Source organism: Zonotrichia leucophrys, chromosome Z, assembly GCF_028769735.1.
Source record: "Zonotrichia leucophrys gambelii isolate GWCS_2022_RI chromosome Z, RI_Zleu_2.0, whole genome shotgun sequence".
NCBI lineage: Eukaryota > Metazoa > Chordata > Aves > Passeriformes > Passerellidae > Zonotrichia > Zonotrichia leucophrys.
In genome coordinates this window covers 26,298,067-26,315,633 of record NC_088200.1, presented here as the reverse complement: position 1 = coordinate 26,315,633, position 17,567 = coordinate 26,298,067, and positions in this window count along the sequence as shown.

Below are 17,567 nucleotides of genomic sequence, written 5' to 3'. Positions count from 1 at the left end.
TTGACTGCCTTACCTATGTGATTCATTAAAAATTCACATATCACTTTTTTAAATTCCTGATTAAAAAACCAGACATTTCAATTGATCTTGAAACAGTTGCATTATTTTAATTCAACAGAGACATTTTCTTAGGTATGTATGTCTAGGATTAAGTGTCCTTTTCTTTCTTCACCAAAAATCACAAGACTCCAGAATCTGGATGTCTGAGAGAATCAGATGGTTATGATAAAGGTAAAAAATTAAAATAATTTCTCCAAAACTGCTATTTTGAGATTAAAGCCAAGAATCAATAGCCTGTGAAGTCAACCATAAAAAACAATCATCACTAATCAACACAAAATCATTTGTCCACATGTTTTGTGGAGTAAGATGGCTCATCACAACTATTTTATCATGAGACTGTAATCCAAACCAATAGCTGGCATGTTTCTAGTACAGGCAATGGAGATTACAGAGACTGATTGCTCTAAACAATACATGCTAGTGGAACAGTTTGCTAATTTTTCCAAAGTAGGCTGATTTACAGCAGCTGATCCAATTTACAATTTGGAGGATTTTTTACTGATGTTTTTTATAGAAAAGATGTTGCAGAATATGCTCAGCATTTTAGGTGTACACCAAAGAAGGAATATGTCAATAAAATATTTTAGACTGGTGTAAATTAATGGATTTGAATGGATTTACTCCATATATACACTAGACTTAAGTGGAATTAATATTTATTTACATGTACCACTTGTTTGGAACAAATTCCTGCACGTGATCCAATCATATTTGTCTCCAAAGTACCATGCAGTTTCTCTAATTAAAAACATCTAGTTTAATTTCTATTACCATAATACTTAGGAGCTCCGGTCGTGGTTCAAAACCCTGTTTTGTTGGGAAGAGTATCGTCCTCTAACAAGAAAATAATCCCTGTACTTGCAGTGTGAAGCTAGAGAAGAAAAGGAAAGAAGAAATGCCAAAGACATACAAATGGCAAGGTTTACAATCGTTTCAGTGTATCAGCAGTCCAGCTATCCAGAGGGCTTTGTTCCAGTTCCTGCTGGGCTGCTTTGCCTTTCCATGGTATCACAGCAAAGCAGAATTTTAAGGTATATGTATGCACTGTATAAGCAGAAAAAATATGGAAGTTAAGGCAACAGCTAGTTGCCATTACCTATATTTGCATATTATCAACTGAAAAATATTATATCAAAAAAATACCAGTGGTAAATAATACTATTTCAAGAAATGTAATATGTATGGTTGATGATGAAAGTGTGGTTTAAATCCAGTAATTTAGTATCATGAACAAAAAAAGACTGAACTAAATTTTCATGCCATTAACCATGAAAATTTCAACACAAAGATTGTATTTTTAAGGAATCCATGTGAAATTGCAAGATTAATTTGACAAGACAAAAAGATAATAAAGAAATAATACTGCTTCAAATTTTTAAAAGGAATTTCAAGCAGTTTTAAGACCTAAAAACTATCTAGAAACAAATAGTTAATTTAAAACAATTTCTGATTATTTTGCTACGGTTATAAAGTACTTTAGTTTTTCTACAAATACTATATGTTCTGTGCAGATGATGTGACTAATGCTGATAGCATATATAATAATTTTAATATGCTTTATTTTCCAATCACCAGGGTTCAGCAGTGAATGGAATCAAAACAGAGATCCAGAATTATTGATTCGTTGACCTATTTAAATCCTAACCAGTTCTGACATTTCTAGAGACTTGTCTTAGCAATCTGTTCTCAGTTACAACTACCCATCACCAGATTGTCTATGTGCTGCAGGCTCTATGTAACTTCTTTGGCCAAATATTTTCTTGAAGAGGGTTTACAATTTTGACAAGTACTTGAAAATATTTATGCATGAAAGCTACTGCTCATTCTTCCCAAATCATTCATTATTGTCATTGTCATATCCCCAAATAAACAGTAAAATCCTTACTAACATTTAGATGCAAAAAAAAAAAAAAAAAAAAAAAAAAAAAAAAAATCAAACCAAACAGATCAAAGCAACTAAGTCCACACAGATCTGGTATGAAAATCTATGATGCATGTTTATTCCTGATTCTGCAGTTATCAAATATTTATCCCTTATAACCCAGTAGCTGACATAGGGAATGGGATTTCAATCCACAAGTTGGAACTGCAACAGCTCATAAGGATAGGCCATTTCCAAACACTGATTTTTTTAAAATTATTTGCAATTACTTTTATGTCATCTACTGTAGCTTGACTCCCTCGTTCTGTATTTTTCTCACTGAGTTCCTTTCTTTACAGAGGGAAAGCAGATGGCTGCAACTATAACCTGTCACCAGAACTACTTGTTTCAGGAACAACATTTACAACTTGTTCAGACTGGTTCTTAATAAAATACTAAAAATATCTGTCTGGGCTTCGGCTGAGAATGTTTGCAAAAGTCATGTTGTGAATTAATTTTATTAATTTTCATATAACATAAGAGGTGCTAAATACCAAAGTATTAAAAATCCACAGAAAATTTCCATTAAAATTATTCAAAGTAACACAAGTTACTTCCCAGTCCCCAGGGCTCAACAGCTAGGAGAGCATTTTCAGATGGCTCATCTGTTTAAATGCACAGACAACTTAAATCATCACCTGATATTAAAAAAATCAGAGTAGAAACAAGGGTTAGCCAATAAACAGAACTCTGATTAGTTTTCAGTCACTTTAACTTCCATTCCATGGCAAATTGAAGTTGCAAACTCAGCAGGACTGGCAGGCTAGCAAGTGTCGGCTTCAGCAAAGGGCAGAAGGAAGTCTGCCAGCGCAGCACCTGGCACAAAGATCTCTCACCTGACTCAAAACTACGTCCTTCATACTGATGGGGGGACACACATCGGGGATTTGCGACAACATGGAGGGATAAAGGGGACATGACAGAGATTCATCTTTCTTATATGTCCCACTCAACCCCACATGTCCTTGCCATGTGTCCCCCTGTATTCCCTGTGCCCCCTCAGATCCTCACCACATGCCCCCCATGTTCACTCCCCATGTCCTCGGTCCCATCAGCCCCCATGTCTCCTCACATCTCCACCCTGCCATTTCCCTCCTATGTCCCCAGTGCCACAGCCATTCCTCATCACATGCCTCTGCTATCTGTGCCCCCATGCTCCCCTTTCCTGTCCATGTGTTCCCAGTGTTACTGCTCTCCTTGTTCCCTCATGCCCCTGCTATGGAAACCCTCACACCCCCCCTGCTCCCCTTCACATTTCTGCCATATGTGCCCCCATGTCCCTCCATCCCATATCCCCCCATGTCTCATCACATCCCTGACATGTTCTCCCACATTGCCTTCATCCCCCATGACCCTCCTGTGTCCCTCCATCCTCTGTCTGTGTCCTTGTTCATGGGGCACAGGGCAATGCTGGCCTTCCCTGCTGCCAGCCCCACAGGCTGCCCACTCCTGTGCAGCTCTGTGTCTCTCCCTGAACCCTAGGGATTTCTCCAACCTGCTGCGGCCGAGGCAGCCAGTGCCCAGCCTGCCGCTGCCAAGGGTGAGGGCTCTGCCTTCCCAAGTTTGACTGGTAGTGCAGGACTTTGCACTATGGTCCTGGTACACCTACACTTTTTCACTAGTATAAGACAAAAGGCTTGTACGGTTCTGTCCTTAAAGTCTTGCAAGACTTCCTCATGTCCTTTGTCCTTCAGAGCTGTCTCAGGGGGTCCCACCCCCCAGTCTCCTCAATGAGTTTAAGTCTGCCATTCACTTTCCTTCTTGCCCTCCAATGGTTCATGGTTGCTACAGCCCACACTGATGATTATCATATTCCCAACTACATCTCTGTTATTAAATAGGTGATCCAACTGTGCCTCACCTTTGGTTGGTCAATCCACTTTCTTCATCACGGTGTTGTCATTTGTACCGTCTGGAAGTCCTCAACTTATTGCAACTTACCATGTTGCTCTTTCACCAGACATTAGAGAAGTTAAATTCTTGCCAGCAGGTTAGGTTTCTGATACAGAGACTTACTCCAGTTGTTTAAAGAAGATTTTGTTAGCTTTGATCTTACTTGGGTGGAAAAACAAAATGCAACAAATTATTCTAAAATCACAGAAATATTTTGATTGATTACAGAAGATTTTTTTAATGCTTTCTAGATTTCACCCTTTCATCCTAATTCAGAGCAGTAAGTTTATTTTAAAATCTTGATTTACATCCTAGAACAAAATAAAACAAAACAAAGAAACCCCCTTAATTAAATAAATATAAGCACAACAGCCAATCTACTTTGTTTTCTCAACACATTCCGAAAAGCAGGCTCCAGAGCAGTTCCCTGAAGAAAGCTGAAATTAGCCATGGAAAGAGCCAGAGAAGAGAAAAATGGAGCAATGTTTTGAGGAAACATTCCTTCAGGGTTAATTACCTTTCCTACATCACACTGCTTTTCACTGCATAAATAACAAATTGACACTTTTTCTAACCTCAACTGTTTTTCCCTTTCTAAAGGCCAATGAAACATTAGGAAATGTCTCCTACATACTTTCTTCAACAGGATTATTTTTTGTCAGTCATTATGTCGGGGAAAATAAATAGCGTAAAAGAGGACTACGAGAGGACTAGCAAAAGAAGTCTGGCCAAAAGAGAGGAAACAACCAAACAAGTCAGGCCTGTTCTACTTATTGGGCCCTGTTCTACAGCTGGCAAAACATTAGAAAATAAAATTGTTTCCTGATATTTTAATTTCCCATTGGAGTATACTATTGTAAACTTTTTTTTTTTTTTTGGGTAAGATATGTTTTTTTAGATTTAGTTTCTTTGTGTAGCCAAGTAAAAAAAAAAAACCTTAATAAAAAGGCCTGACACATGCTGATTGGTAAAGCTGCCCTTTCTTCTTGTTCAGATGACCTGGTAAGTCCTATCATCAGCAGTGGGAAGAAGCTACATCCCTGCACAGAAAGACATATTTACTGGATACTTTACCATCAGCCCTCATACTGAACTTTGAAGAGCCAAATCAACTGTCACATACTGATAGGAACATTGATATGAATTGAAATGAAGTCTGTATGAATAATACAAGGCAGATGTTAGCTCACTGTTACCCAACTAATCCCAGCCATCACAACAGCATGTGGCAAACACCTCCTAAGGCCTGCCTTGTCTTGGATGTGCTCCTAGTCACTGAAGGAAATTTCTTGCAGCATCCTGTGGTAAACTAAAAAGCAGAAAGACCTTCAAATGACAAGATATTTGTCTCAAATTACACAGAGAACTTGTCTTTTCTAGTCACAAGCTCCCTGTTTATTTTGGGTTTTTTTAAATACCACTGAATAACCAAGCTGTATTAAACACTTTCCAAAACCAAACTTCCTTCATCCAAGAAAGCTCTGAACATCACATGAGAGTGCCAAGTAATGAGGTCCTACCCATTTACAGGGTAGGACTCAACCACAGTACAGCCCAGCAGCAGAACAGTAAAGAAGGATAAAGCCTTGAATCCAGCAGAAGTGATAACAACCCCTCTCCCTCCCACTCCCTCCATTTCAGCAATAGTAATTCATTCTTTCTTCCCATTGTGCTTTCCAACACTTCTGTAAACATAGGCAAAAGTAATTGTTCTGAATTTATGCATCACAGACTCATTTGCCCACTGTGGACAGTTGAGCAGCCACTATTTTCATCAAAATATGGGAGGGCATTTTTGGATTAACAGCACAATACTCAAAATGGAAACCATCCCATCCCCAACTAGCAAATTTTGTGCAATAGATTGACTGCAGTTACAAATATCTTGAAATGTAGAAAAAAATAATAGAACAAGACAAGAGTGTGAGAGAAAACACCAGAGTGTTCCACGCTGATATGGGATGGGAGTTGCCTCTGCTAAGAAGCCTGTGATGTCTCTGCAAGACTTTCCAAGGGCTGATTAATAATATCTCCTCAATGTTCATCCATTTCACTGGCAACTTTTTGTATTCAAACCTTTTTAATGGCATCACACTTCAGGTACTCCAGTTGATCTTGTGGTATAATTTCCCATATTTTCCTTTCTAGTCCTACACAAGAAGAAACAAACTAGCATTTGGGAGGAAATTGCATGTATAAAGAGAAAGCAGAAGTGAATGTCTTGCTACTAGTAGAGCAAACACCAGAGAACTTCACTTTCATATGAAGCATGGGTTTTAGTTTTACTCAACTAAAAGTGCTTCAGAGAAGTTTTTTCTGATTTAAAATCACAGGAGTGGAGAATCAGGCTATCACTTATTGCTTACCCTGTTGATCTCCAAATATCTCCTTATGTAGTTGATTTACTGAAGTATAAGCTTGAGTACAAATTAAACTATTATAGTCAAACATGTAGCAAGTTGTGTGAGACAAAGATTTCATAAAACTTTATGGCTTTTTGTTCAAGATACTTGGATACTCACTTTTCTGTACATATATTGCCCTAATTAAAGAACTCGCCCATTCTTTAAGATACATTTCATCAAAGGCTTTCAAGGTAGAGAAATAGAATTATTCTCCTTTTACAGATGGGAACCTAGGCAGATAAACTAGGAAAAACATGGGCAGGGTCTTCCTGGACATGGATTTGGATGAAACTTCGGGTTCACCATTATTCCCTGATACTGGAAGATGTGGTTTGGAAAAGAGTGATATGAAGATACATAAACAGTAAAACATGAGTTAACATCAAAATCCTTAAAAAGCTAACTTTTTTGTCTAAATTATCTCAGTAAGGCAAAAAATAATCAAAATAAGTCAAAATAATAAATAGCAACCACAGCATACAATAGATCCTAGAGACTCACGAAAGATTTTCTAAATATTTCTTTGCAGAGTAATATGGATAACAAGGAAGACTGATGGGATTATATTCAACCTTGAAGTTCAAAAATATATCAATAAGTTAGCTCTTTAGTAGATGAAAATGATAAAGCCATTAATGAGAATGAAGAATCAACAAATGAAAATCTAGACAATAAATGTTTCTCTCCTGCATTTGCAAGGAAATGAGTTTATATACTTACATCACAAAGACAACACACTTTCCACAAGCAACATGGAGAAGTGTCAAACACAATGTCTATAAAAGACATGTATCTTAAAATCCATAGGCCTGGATAATTTGGGTCAGAGTGTCCAAGGAGTGCTGGCTAAGTTGTTCAGGGTCAAAGAGCAGCACTAAGAGCACTAAGATGCTGTCAGTACTACAGTGGATATAATCCTGATCCCGTAATCCAAGGGGAAAGGATCAGCTACCTCCTACACCACAGACATACACAGTTCTCTGAGGCTGGATGAGATTGACTCAAATGTGCTATGGAAGTTGGTAGAAGTGTTCACCAAGACACTTCCCATCATTTATCAAGAGTCCTAGCTAGCCAGGGATATCCCGTTTGACTGGAGGGTGGCCAGTGTGATGCCTATCCGCACAAAGAGTCAGAAGGAGGATTCAAAGATCTACAGATCAGAACTCCAGCCTGATCCCACTGCCAGGGAATTTGTTGAGCACGTAACCTTGAGTATCACAATGCAGAGCACACAGGCAGGGGATCAGGCCGAGCCAGATGGCCTTAGGAAAGGCAGGTCCTACTTGATCTCCTTCTGTGGCAGGTGACAACTTAGAGAATGAGAGAGAGGCCTAGATGTTGTGTGCCTGGACTTCAGTAAAGCTTTTGGCACGTTTCTCACAACATTCTCATGGAGAAACTGGCTGCTCATGGCTTGGATGTGTGTGCTCTTTGCTGGGTAAAAAGCTGGCTGTATGGCTGTGCCCAGAGGCTGTGGTGGTGAATGGGGTTTTATCCAACTGGTGGTGGTCACTAGTGGGGTTCATCATGGCTCAGTATTGCAGGCAGTCCTTTTTTTTTTTTTTGTCAATTATCTGGATGAGGGAATCAAGTGTACTGCCAGCCAATTTGCAGCTGGCACCTCTGGGCTCGAGTGTTGTTCTGCTGGAGGGCAGGAAGTCCCTGCAGGGGATCTGGGCAGGCTGGATCATGGCTGAGGCCAATGGTGTGAGGTTCAACAAGGCCCAGTGCCAGGTCCTGCCCTTGGGTCACAACAGCCCCAGGCAGTGCCACAGGCTGGGGCTGAGTGGCTGGAAAGGAGCTGGGGGTGCTGGTGACAGCAGCTGAACATGAGCCAGGCTGTGCCCAGGGGGCCAAGAAGGGCAGATATAATTTCTCATTATCCCATGCGCTCAAAACAAATAGTGAATGCACACAGTCCCAGTGTAACAGCACTCAGTGATGCCTGAGGAACCTAGAGACTGGGGTATGTTCCTCAACTCCCACAAAGCTTTCCATCAGACTGACCAAGTCCAGGTGCTAGGGAATGGGGACAAGCTTCTCTGTCAAACACAGATAAAAGCCTTTTTGGTTTTTAAGGAAAAGAAAGCAGAAGAAGACTTCATAGCACTAAGGGCACCCATAAAGTCCATGAAGAGAAATGAGAATGAGCTGGTAAATAATTGGGTAAAGAATTAAAATAAATCAGGCTGTGATGTTTTCAGAAGGATGAGTGAAAGTTGTTAGATCTGAGCAATAGAAATATTTACCAGGAGAGGAGCAGTTAGTAGGCTTTCAGTGAGATATATACTGAAAAGGAGCAGGATGTTGACTGAGTGTCATCATTAAGTGAGAATACTGAGTATGAAAGCCATAACTCTGATTGGGAAGGCATTAGATAGGACAAAAGGAAAATACCAAGAAAAGAGTTGTGATTCTCAAACTTCAGGATGAAGTTTAGACTAGAAACAGTGCTAACGCATCTAGGGTTGCTAATCATGTTTAAAACAATAGCTGACGGTGCAGACATTTTTCATGTCTGTAAACAACATTTTGCTTGCACAGAGAATATTGGCTGCAAGAACAGAGCACTATTTAGTGGCTACCAGCACACTGAAGACTGAGAGAACACACAACTTCTCATCCTCAAGCATAATAAGTTTCTCTAGCTGCACAAGGAGAGACAGACACCAAGCTGTGAGAGCCATCCAGACTTCTGTTGTCCACTTTGTTCAACAATCAGCTGAAAAACCACCTCTCCCAGCTGGTGCCTCCTGATGCTTCTTGCAGGTAGGGAACTGCCAGCCCACCTGAGCCCAGCATCCCCATTCCCTCCACACACACTGTAGGAGAAGATGAATCATATATTCGAATAAATAGTTCTGTAAACCATGTCAGAGGAGACTCTTTGTGTTTCCTAGAGAGACAGCTAACACTTCAGGGAGAGGCAATACACTCCAACAAATCTCTCTCAAGTGAAAAAATTCAGTTTCTTTGTGGGTTTTTATATGGTTTGCTCTGGTTTGCTTTATTTAAAGAAATGGTAAAGGGGCTAAGTCCTCATAAAATGTGTCCTTTATGGCAGAGCTGCTCCAAAATTTTTCCCTCAGTTTCTTTTAACATGGGAGTTAGAACCCAAAAAAACAAGTCTGTAGAAATGCCACATTCCTTCAAAAATCTCTCTGCTCCATGTGTGTTTTTGAGAAGTAGCTCTTGCTTTTTCTGACAAAAGGAATGTTTCACTTCTTTTAGCACTGCAAAGCCAAATTCAGTGTAGAAAAAGGAGCTGACCTCGGGCTATCCTCGTGCATCAGCAACAGCACTATCACCTAATTTGCAAGCACAGAACAATTATGATGGGCAAAGATGGAAGAGGCAGCCTGGCCTTTAGATTCCATTTTTTACATGAAAAATTATCAGTAGGAAAAATTATCTTTTATTCTAAGCAAGTGTGATCAGAAAACAGTTTAGAAAGAAGTCACACCTATATCCATTTTTCTAGTAATAATGTATATCAAGCTAAAATCAGCAATAAATAAGAAAATTTTTTTAAGCTCAGAATTATCAATTAGTTCTATAACTCTGACTACCTAATCTCTGACTGCAATTGACAGCGTACACTTATGCAGCTATGTTTATAAATACAAAGACTACTAGCATTCAGCTAAAAAACTACAAAAATAACCAAAAAACCAAACAATGAGACAAAGATATTGGCAGATGACAGTTACAACATGTGGGTAAAAGCAACAGGACAGAGGAAAGTGAAATATGCATTTCAGAGGGGTTATAATGTTCACTGAAAAGGAATGAATGTTTATGAAATTGCTATTATACTTCAAATCCAAAAATTATATTTATGTTTCTTTTCCCCTTCTACTCAGCGTCTTTGTTTAACATTTTTAGATGTAAGATATACATGTGGACCCAAAACCTGTGTCTGCACAGGCTTTGTTACTGTTTTTTTTAAACTCTACTGATATTATCTTTGTGAACTACTATGTTTGCTAGGGAAAATCTTTTGCTATTAACAGAGACAAACTAACAGAGGGAAATAATATAAATCATGCCTTTTGAACTGCATCTTGCTCTGCTGATTACCACAGATGAATGGGACAATATTTCATTATCTTAAGGAAAATATTTTCCTTTGAGGACAGACATAACCTGTAGCCAGACATAACCTGTAGCCAGTTATCACAAAAGGAAGAGCAAAAGTATGGGCAGCTGGACCATCACATCAAAGACACTGTTATGACTTCCTGAATTCTGAAGTGGCTCAGTTCAAAAGTAATGTAAAACTAGTGCCATACAGGAGGCCAGACTGACCTTCACACAAGTCTTCATCTGGTCCTCAAATGAGGCCTCCACACTGAAAAACCTTAACTGTTTGGACCCAACAATTTACCAGCACTGTCCGTCACTGGAGAGAATGAGAACACAACCCACTCATTATCAAAGTGTCATTTAAGTGAACTCCTGTAAAAAGTGTCTGAGCAGACACATTTGCTGCTTCTGAAGCTTGTACCTTGTTCCTGCCCATTTCCAAAGAGCAGTGGCTACATTTGCTAATGAATACATAACCACAATGCCAAGTTTGTGTATTATTTTTCCTTTTATTTGCATTAGAGATTCTTTGACTCTGAGGCAGAAATAAGATCTTAGTCAAGCCCAGACAATGATACAGCCCAGGATGATGTCCTTGTTCTAAATATAAATTATAGTACTGATGTTTCAACTTCATTTTATAGTTAAAGAAAGAACAAATGAGCAGAGAAAGAATTAAAGGGAAAAAGAAAATTTAACTTTGCACAAGATACACAACTTAGCGGTAATGATTATATAAACAAAACCTGTTCAGCAAGGAGAAAATCTCTGTTGGCTTATAAGCATTTTTCATATTGCCTTTGTTTTACTTCCATGTCTTACAGGCATTTTTCTAGGACCCTCCCTGAAATATTATTACTGAAATAATCCCTGCAAACATCTGTTCAAAAATAATCAGGACCTACAAAATCTCTTCAAGACAAAAAGAAAACTCTTTGCTTCAGAAGTTGTGCAAAGTTCCTGGCCCATATTTGTACGTTGTGAACAGGAAAGAAAAAGAGCAGAAAATAATCGTAAGGATATATATATAAGGATATATATCCATATGAGGATTTTTACATACTAAGAAAGGGGGAGATTTCTGGATGTTTTCTGCTTTTGTGAATACTTTTTCAATATTTCATCTTTTCCCAATTTTTTTTTCCTAAAATTATTGCTTTTTCATCTTGCTATCTGTTTTCCCTAATATCTTGTCTTTCTGGCTATTTATGCATTCCAAATGTTGGGTTTCTTTTACTTCTTCCCAGGTGGTATGGTACTGTGAGTCTTTCTGATTGGTTTATACTTTGATACAACCCATGCCTGCCTCTTAGGCTGGCCAGGGACCTTCACAATGGACTTCCCAAACCCTGAAGCATTTAACTCTCCCTATTTGACATCCACCCCAGCCTGGTGAGCTTCAAAACACTTCTGCTTCCAAGATCTCTGGATCACGACACGCAGACATGGAGTGAGAGCAATCAGGGCCAGTGGGACTGAGCCTGACCATCGCACCTATCACAGTGTGGAGCCTGCCCACACATGCTGTGTGGAAAGGTTCTCCTCTTCCCCCTCTTCTGCTCCCCTCAGCTGCTCTTACACATACAAGGCCCATGTTCCCAGATATCCTGCAAGCTGTTTTCTGGTTTTCTCCCCAGCCACTATGCGATGGTCTAAAATCCCCTGAATCCTTAGTATTCCCCCCATTCTAGAACACCTGTCTGTATGCAGCTTAATTTTGTGGGGGTCTTTTTTGAAGTTGCTGGGGCTTGCATTCCTCTCACAGTTCTGTGTGCTTTTGTTTCTATTCACTAAACACACTGATTACATTAAATCAAAGAAATTATAGCTAGGACGTCTACATTCTCAAGGATCACATTTCAGGCAATTGTCTGGTCAAAGCAGCTTCTTTTGATCTGAAATGCTTATGAGCCTTTAATTCAGGGCATGGGAGATTGAGCAATTTCTGGAAGTAACCTGTACAGCCACATATCTTCTGACTACTAATTGGTAGTATATCATGTGGTGGTTTAACAACAGCTGGAAATCAAACTCCAAATAAGCCTCTCACCTTCCCCCCACCTCCTCTGATAAGAGAGGGAGAAAGGCAGAGACTGTATATTGAGATAACAATCTACTGAAAGAAAAAAGCAATGGAATAAGAAACCCACAGGAGCAGCAACAATATTAGCAAAGTAAGTATCTGAAATGAGAAAGTGCTTTACACACAAAAGGTGTTCACCACCTGGACTAAGTTCTGTGTGGTCACTGGGACAAAGACAAGATGTCAGGTTCTCCCCATAGGTTGTGTCCATGAGGATTTCCCCAGACAGAGAAAAGATTATGAGTGCTGCAAGACCGAATGGAAAACTCAATGAGCAAATCCCCAAAAGCCAGATGGTCAGTGTTGCGCCGCACCACTGCTTTGGATGCTGGAATTGGTCCTCACGGCTGCATCCAGCGCTGGCATTGCCACTTTGGGCCTTTTCCCACGGCTCTGCTCAGCCCCCTTCAGCTCGGCTCCTTTTGGCTCAGGTCAGGTTTGGCTGGGCCTGGGCTTACCTCCCCGCTCTGTCCCTGCAGATGCTCCTGCAGACGCTGGGGCTGCTCTTCCAGCGGAATCTCTCCAATGTGCATTTTGGGGGAAAGGGAAGGGAGGAGCCCTGGCACAGCTGGCACCCCCCCCAGCCACAGAGGGCACAGAAGCCACGCCCACCTCCCCCCAAGCCACACCTCCGGTTGTGACGTTGCAATGCAGAATTGCCATCTGGCCACACCCACATGGCCTTGAGCTCCACCCCTCTCACAGCCAGGGCAGGGTCCTGACGGGAGTTCCTGCAAATCCCGAAACCTGGAGCTGTCTGCTGGCCTAGAGTGCGAAGGAGACTCCATCTCCCTAAATTCTCGTTAAAAAAGCTGTTTGAGAGCCTACAGCACTGAGCATCTCTCCCTTGATCTATTTCCCTTCTCTTCAAAGTGTCCCTCCTTTCATCCCTAGTGACTCCCACACCCCTGACCACAAAGGGGTGAAAGCACACAGTGCTGACAGGCACATTCTGCATTTGGATGCTGTGACTTTTAGCCCTCAGCATTATTGCTAATTTAATTCTATTGGCATTCCACTGACAGCGTTTGCCTCGAAGTCTCCAAAACCTTTTTTCTCCCCAGTGCTTATTTTCACTAGACAATAGAAGGAAAAAAAATTTGAATCATGAAATTCCCCCATATCAGCTATGAAAAGTACATTAAGCTGACTTTTTGTACATCCAGAGATCATAACCTAAGCTTTGCACTTTTGCTTTTGTTTCCTATTGTGGCTTAAAGTCCTATTCATCTACACAAAGAATGGGTGACTCCCAATTACACTAGGATGAAAGGATGATTTCATCTTCTTTTTTGTTTTAATGTATTCTTTTAAGATAATGAGCAATTATTTATATTATATTAAATGACAGAGGAAGAATTTCCCTTCATCCTTCTTTCTTTGGTTATTCCCCAGCTGGAAAAACCATAGTCTACCTACTAGCACAATTTTGCAGAAACTGTGGGCAGGGGCATTCTCATTGTGTGCAATGGAGAAATGAAAGTGATGATTTAAGCCATTCCAAAATAATTAATTTTAGGTTGCATATAAAATTATGGTGGGGATCTGGAGATACCCATTTTTTGCAGCATGCAAGTGCATGTCAAACACTTGTATGCTGTGAAAATACCATACATACATGAAAGTCTCATTTTTGGTGGAAATAAGCTTAAAGGAGCTCTCTCAATCAAGCTCCTAAAGGAGCCCTCTCAGTCAAGGATCCCACTAAGAGTGAATCTGTGAAGAGAACTTACTCTTCCCACTGGTGAAACAAGCTGAGAATATGTGTAAGTAGAGTAGAAGAGAAACTTTCTGCCCCTGAAAGGACAGATTTACCAGGATGCAAGAGTTGCTTTATTCCCACCCTATACACAGGTAGAGTTATACTACCTAAAATTCTATTAATTAAAAAACTTATTTACCTACTTGGTTGTATATTTGTCAATCAACCATGAGGGAGCCTCTCTTCCATTTCATAGGTCTGCATCTCTGTAAAGAATAAAGGATATGCTGAATGGCTTTATAGAATTTCTCCTCTGGGTCAGTGAATTTTAACATTGCACATACATTTGGTACAAAATTGAAGAATGTTAATTGTCTATGTTTCAAATAAAATGAGATGCTCCATTTATTGTAATATCTTTTGTCCTCCTACAGAGTCTCAAAGCATTTTGACAAGTTCTGCCCTGATTTATAAGCACTCAGTTCTCAGAATGGCACAGTTAGATAAATTAGAATTTGTAAAATTATTTGAGGAAAGCCAGCATTTCTCTGAAAATATGACAGATTTTACCAAAAGCTTCAAGAGTCTGAATAGCAGTACCAGGCTGAAAACCTTTGAAATGTACAAGGTTTTCCAACATGCACCCAGCTAGGCTGGCACAGGGGAAGGAATCATCTGTGTTCAGGCTTCAAAACAAAAAACCTCCACTAACAACAAAATTATAGTTGGGCGTTAATCCAGGCGAAGCAACTGCATACATGTATCTGAGACTCCCTCCTAGGCAGGAAGGGTCAGTTTTATCCCCCTGTCCAAAAGGAGCAGCAGGGTGCCATTTTTGGGGGGCAGAGAAGAGTTATCAATCCTTCCAGTAATCATAGGATCTGCAAATAACAACCTGTGGGCTCCTCTGTTCTAACTGCTTTTAAATGCAGAAGTACGGCCCCTATTGTATTCCTGGCAGCATTTTATCCAGTCTGGCTTTTCATCTTCGGTGGGACAGAGTATCTGCTCCTCCAGAGGGGATTTTTCCATGGCTAAGAGCTCTCATGGCCAGAGGGTTTCCTCCTCTAAATTCTCTTCTACACAAACACCAACTCTACTCCCTCCCTCTAAACTTTCATGTTGTCTTTCCACATTATAAGTGGTTTTGGTTTTTTCGTACTAAAGAGTCAATTTTCTCTCTTTTCTGCTGCAGTCTTTCTGTTATTTCACTGTGTGCTCTGTTCCTCGCAGGCACTTAGATCTTGCTTGTAAATGCTGATATACTAAGCTCATTACTCCCTCTTTTCAGTCGCCAATTAAAGCACCAATTTAGACTCACAATAATCCTTTTCCCTAGTAAAGATCATTAAAGACAGTGTTAATGTGCTTAATGATCCTCCTACTAATGCAGTTTCTTTCCCAGAAGCCATAACCTTTGCTTTTGCCTCTCCACAGGAAGGATGTTGTCAAAGATGTAAGTTTTCCCAGCCTGTTTCTTTTCAAAATAAGCACCATGATATGTGTGAATGAATGTGTTTCATTTTGTATGATCTCAAGACTTTATGACACAAATATCTCTGAAAATCTTTCAGTAGCTATGAAAACATCCCAAGGAATCCAAGTAGGAATAAGATCCCTGCAATTTTAAGCAGTGATTTCAAAAAGTAGGAATTACGTGTGCAAAGTAGGAGGCTATAACTTCTGTCAGGGAAGGTCTGTAAAGAAAGGGCTATTCAAGGACTCAAATAGAGAATGAATTCATTATGTGCTTATTAATGGCCAAACACAAAGAAATTATTTAGTACAAACCCAAAGATATTGTGTCTGTGTTGCACTTGTCCCTATAAAAAAGCTATCCAAACATGGATTTCTATGGTCTGAGTTTTCCTGGTAAGCAGGCCGATAGCCAATGAAAGAGACATTCTGTCTGATGGCACTTCGGAGCATACCAGACAATTTGCTGAGGGTTCATGTAAAAGCCTTTCTTAAGCACCACATGGACAAAGGCCTCTGCAGAGGAGCCTCTTATAAAGAAATTACACACTGATTTATGCAGAACTGATGACCACCTTACCATTGTTTGTCTGCAAACTCAGGCATGTGTGAGTGGTTCGAAGCTTCTTCCACTCAGGCAGGGAAGAAAAGAGTAAATTCCTGTTTAAAGAAAGGAGGGCAATGGACTTGCAAGGAAGGACAGAAAATAAAAGGAGAATGGACAGGAATACATGATGTGGGAGAGAAGACAATCAAAATAATAGATGGTTGAAGTAAAGAAACTGTAAAGTTAATCTCTTAGAGTACAATTAGTTTCTAACATTTCCTATTAAAACTTGGCAATTAGATACTATCATAGCATTGATTTTTTTTATGACTTTCTTCTAGTATGTCTTTGTTTAAGTCTTTGTTTGCCAGTTTAACAAGGCCGTACTGAGAACAGACACAGATTAATGTTGTGAAGAGCTCAGGTGCTACATACCAGTTCCCTGGGAAGTCATTGAGGTAGAACATAAAATGTTTAAGTTCTAGGTATTTACTTCTGACAGATAGGGTGCTTTTGTGTTCTTAAGCTAAGTTCCTCTATGGATTGTCTAAATATACACATACATATTGGTCTTGGAAACTGCAAGCTGTAACTAGCTCTGACAAACCCCCTGGTATCTTATTTGCACTTTATTTCTACTGTTAGAGTAAAATTATCCTGATCAAGACTGCTTCTTTCTACACTGCAGAGATATTCCTCCTGCTTCAGACCTCAGAGCAAATTTGATTTGTTCTCATAGTCCTGTGCTAAGGACTTCACAGGGCCACAGTTATTCCTTGGAATGAGGGTTGTGATTTTCATCAGGTACTAGGAGAATCAGGAGGCCAAGCCAAGAAAGATCAAAGTTGTGAAAACTCCATTGCTGATACCAACTAGTGCAATACATAGGAACTTGTTTAAATCACATGAGCTAGCTGTAACTGCCGCAGAAAGGTTTTCACTTACTTCATCTGAGCTGCTTCTCATTTCTGGACTGGCATATGAGCTTCACTTTCCCTTTTGAGTGCTAGTGTTAGGGCAACCACTCATCTCACTAGATCAGAGGCCAGCAACTTTGATTCAAGCTCTAAAGCTGCCTTTTTACAAGAGTTTGCATGTAGAGAAGCCCCATGTATGAGTCCAGATGAAAGTAACAATGTTTTGGTTAGTTCTTTCAACTTTGTTTTAATAAAAACAGAAGCATATATTACCTAGGACAAGCATCTCAGATATGATATTTACAATTTTCTTCAGAATTTCAGTTTGCTTTCATTGCTCAAGAAGGCACAGTAGTTTCAGGTTCAGGTTTATCCTTGTTTCATGTCCTAGGATTTACAGCTCTTTGGGTTTAGGAGTATAAAAAGGAGCTGGAGGAGACCTGTGTGCTTGTAAGGCAGGAGGCAGATAGT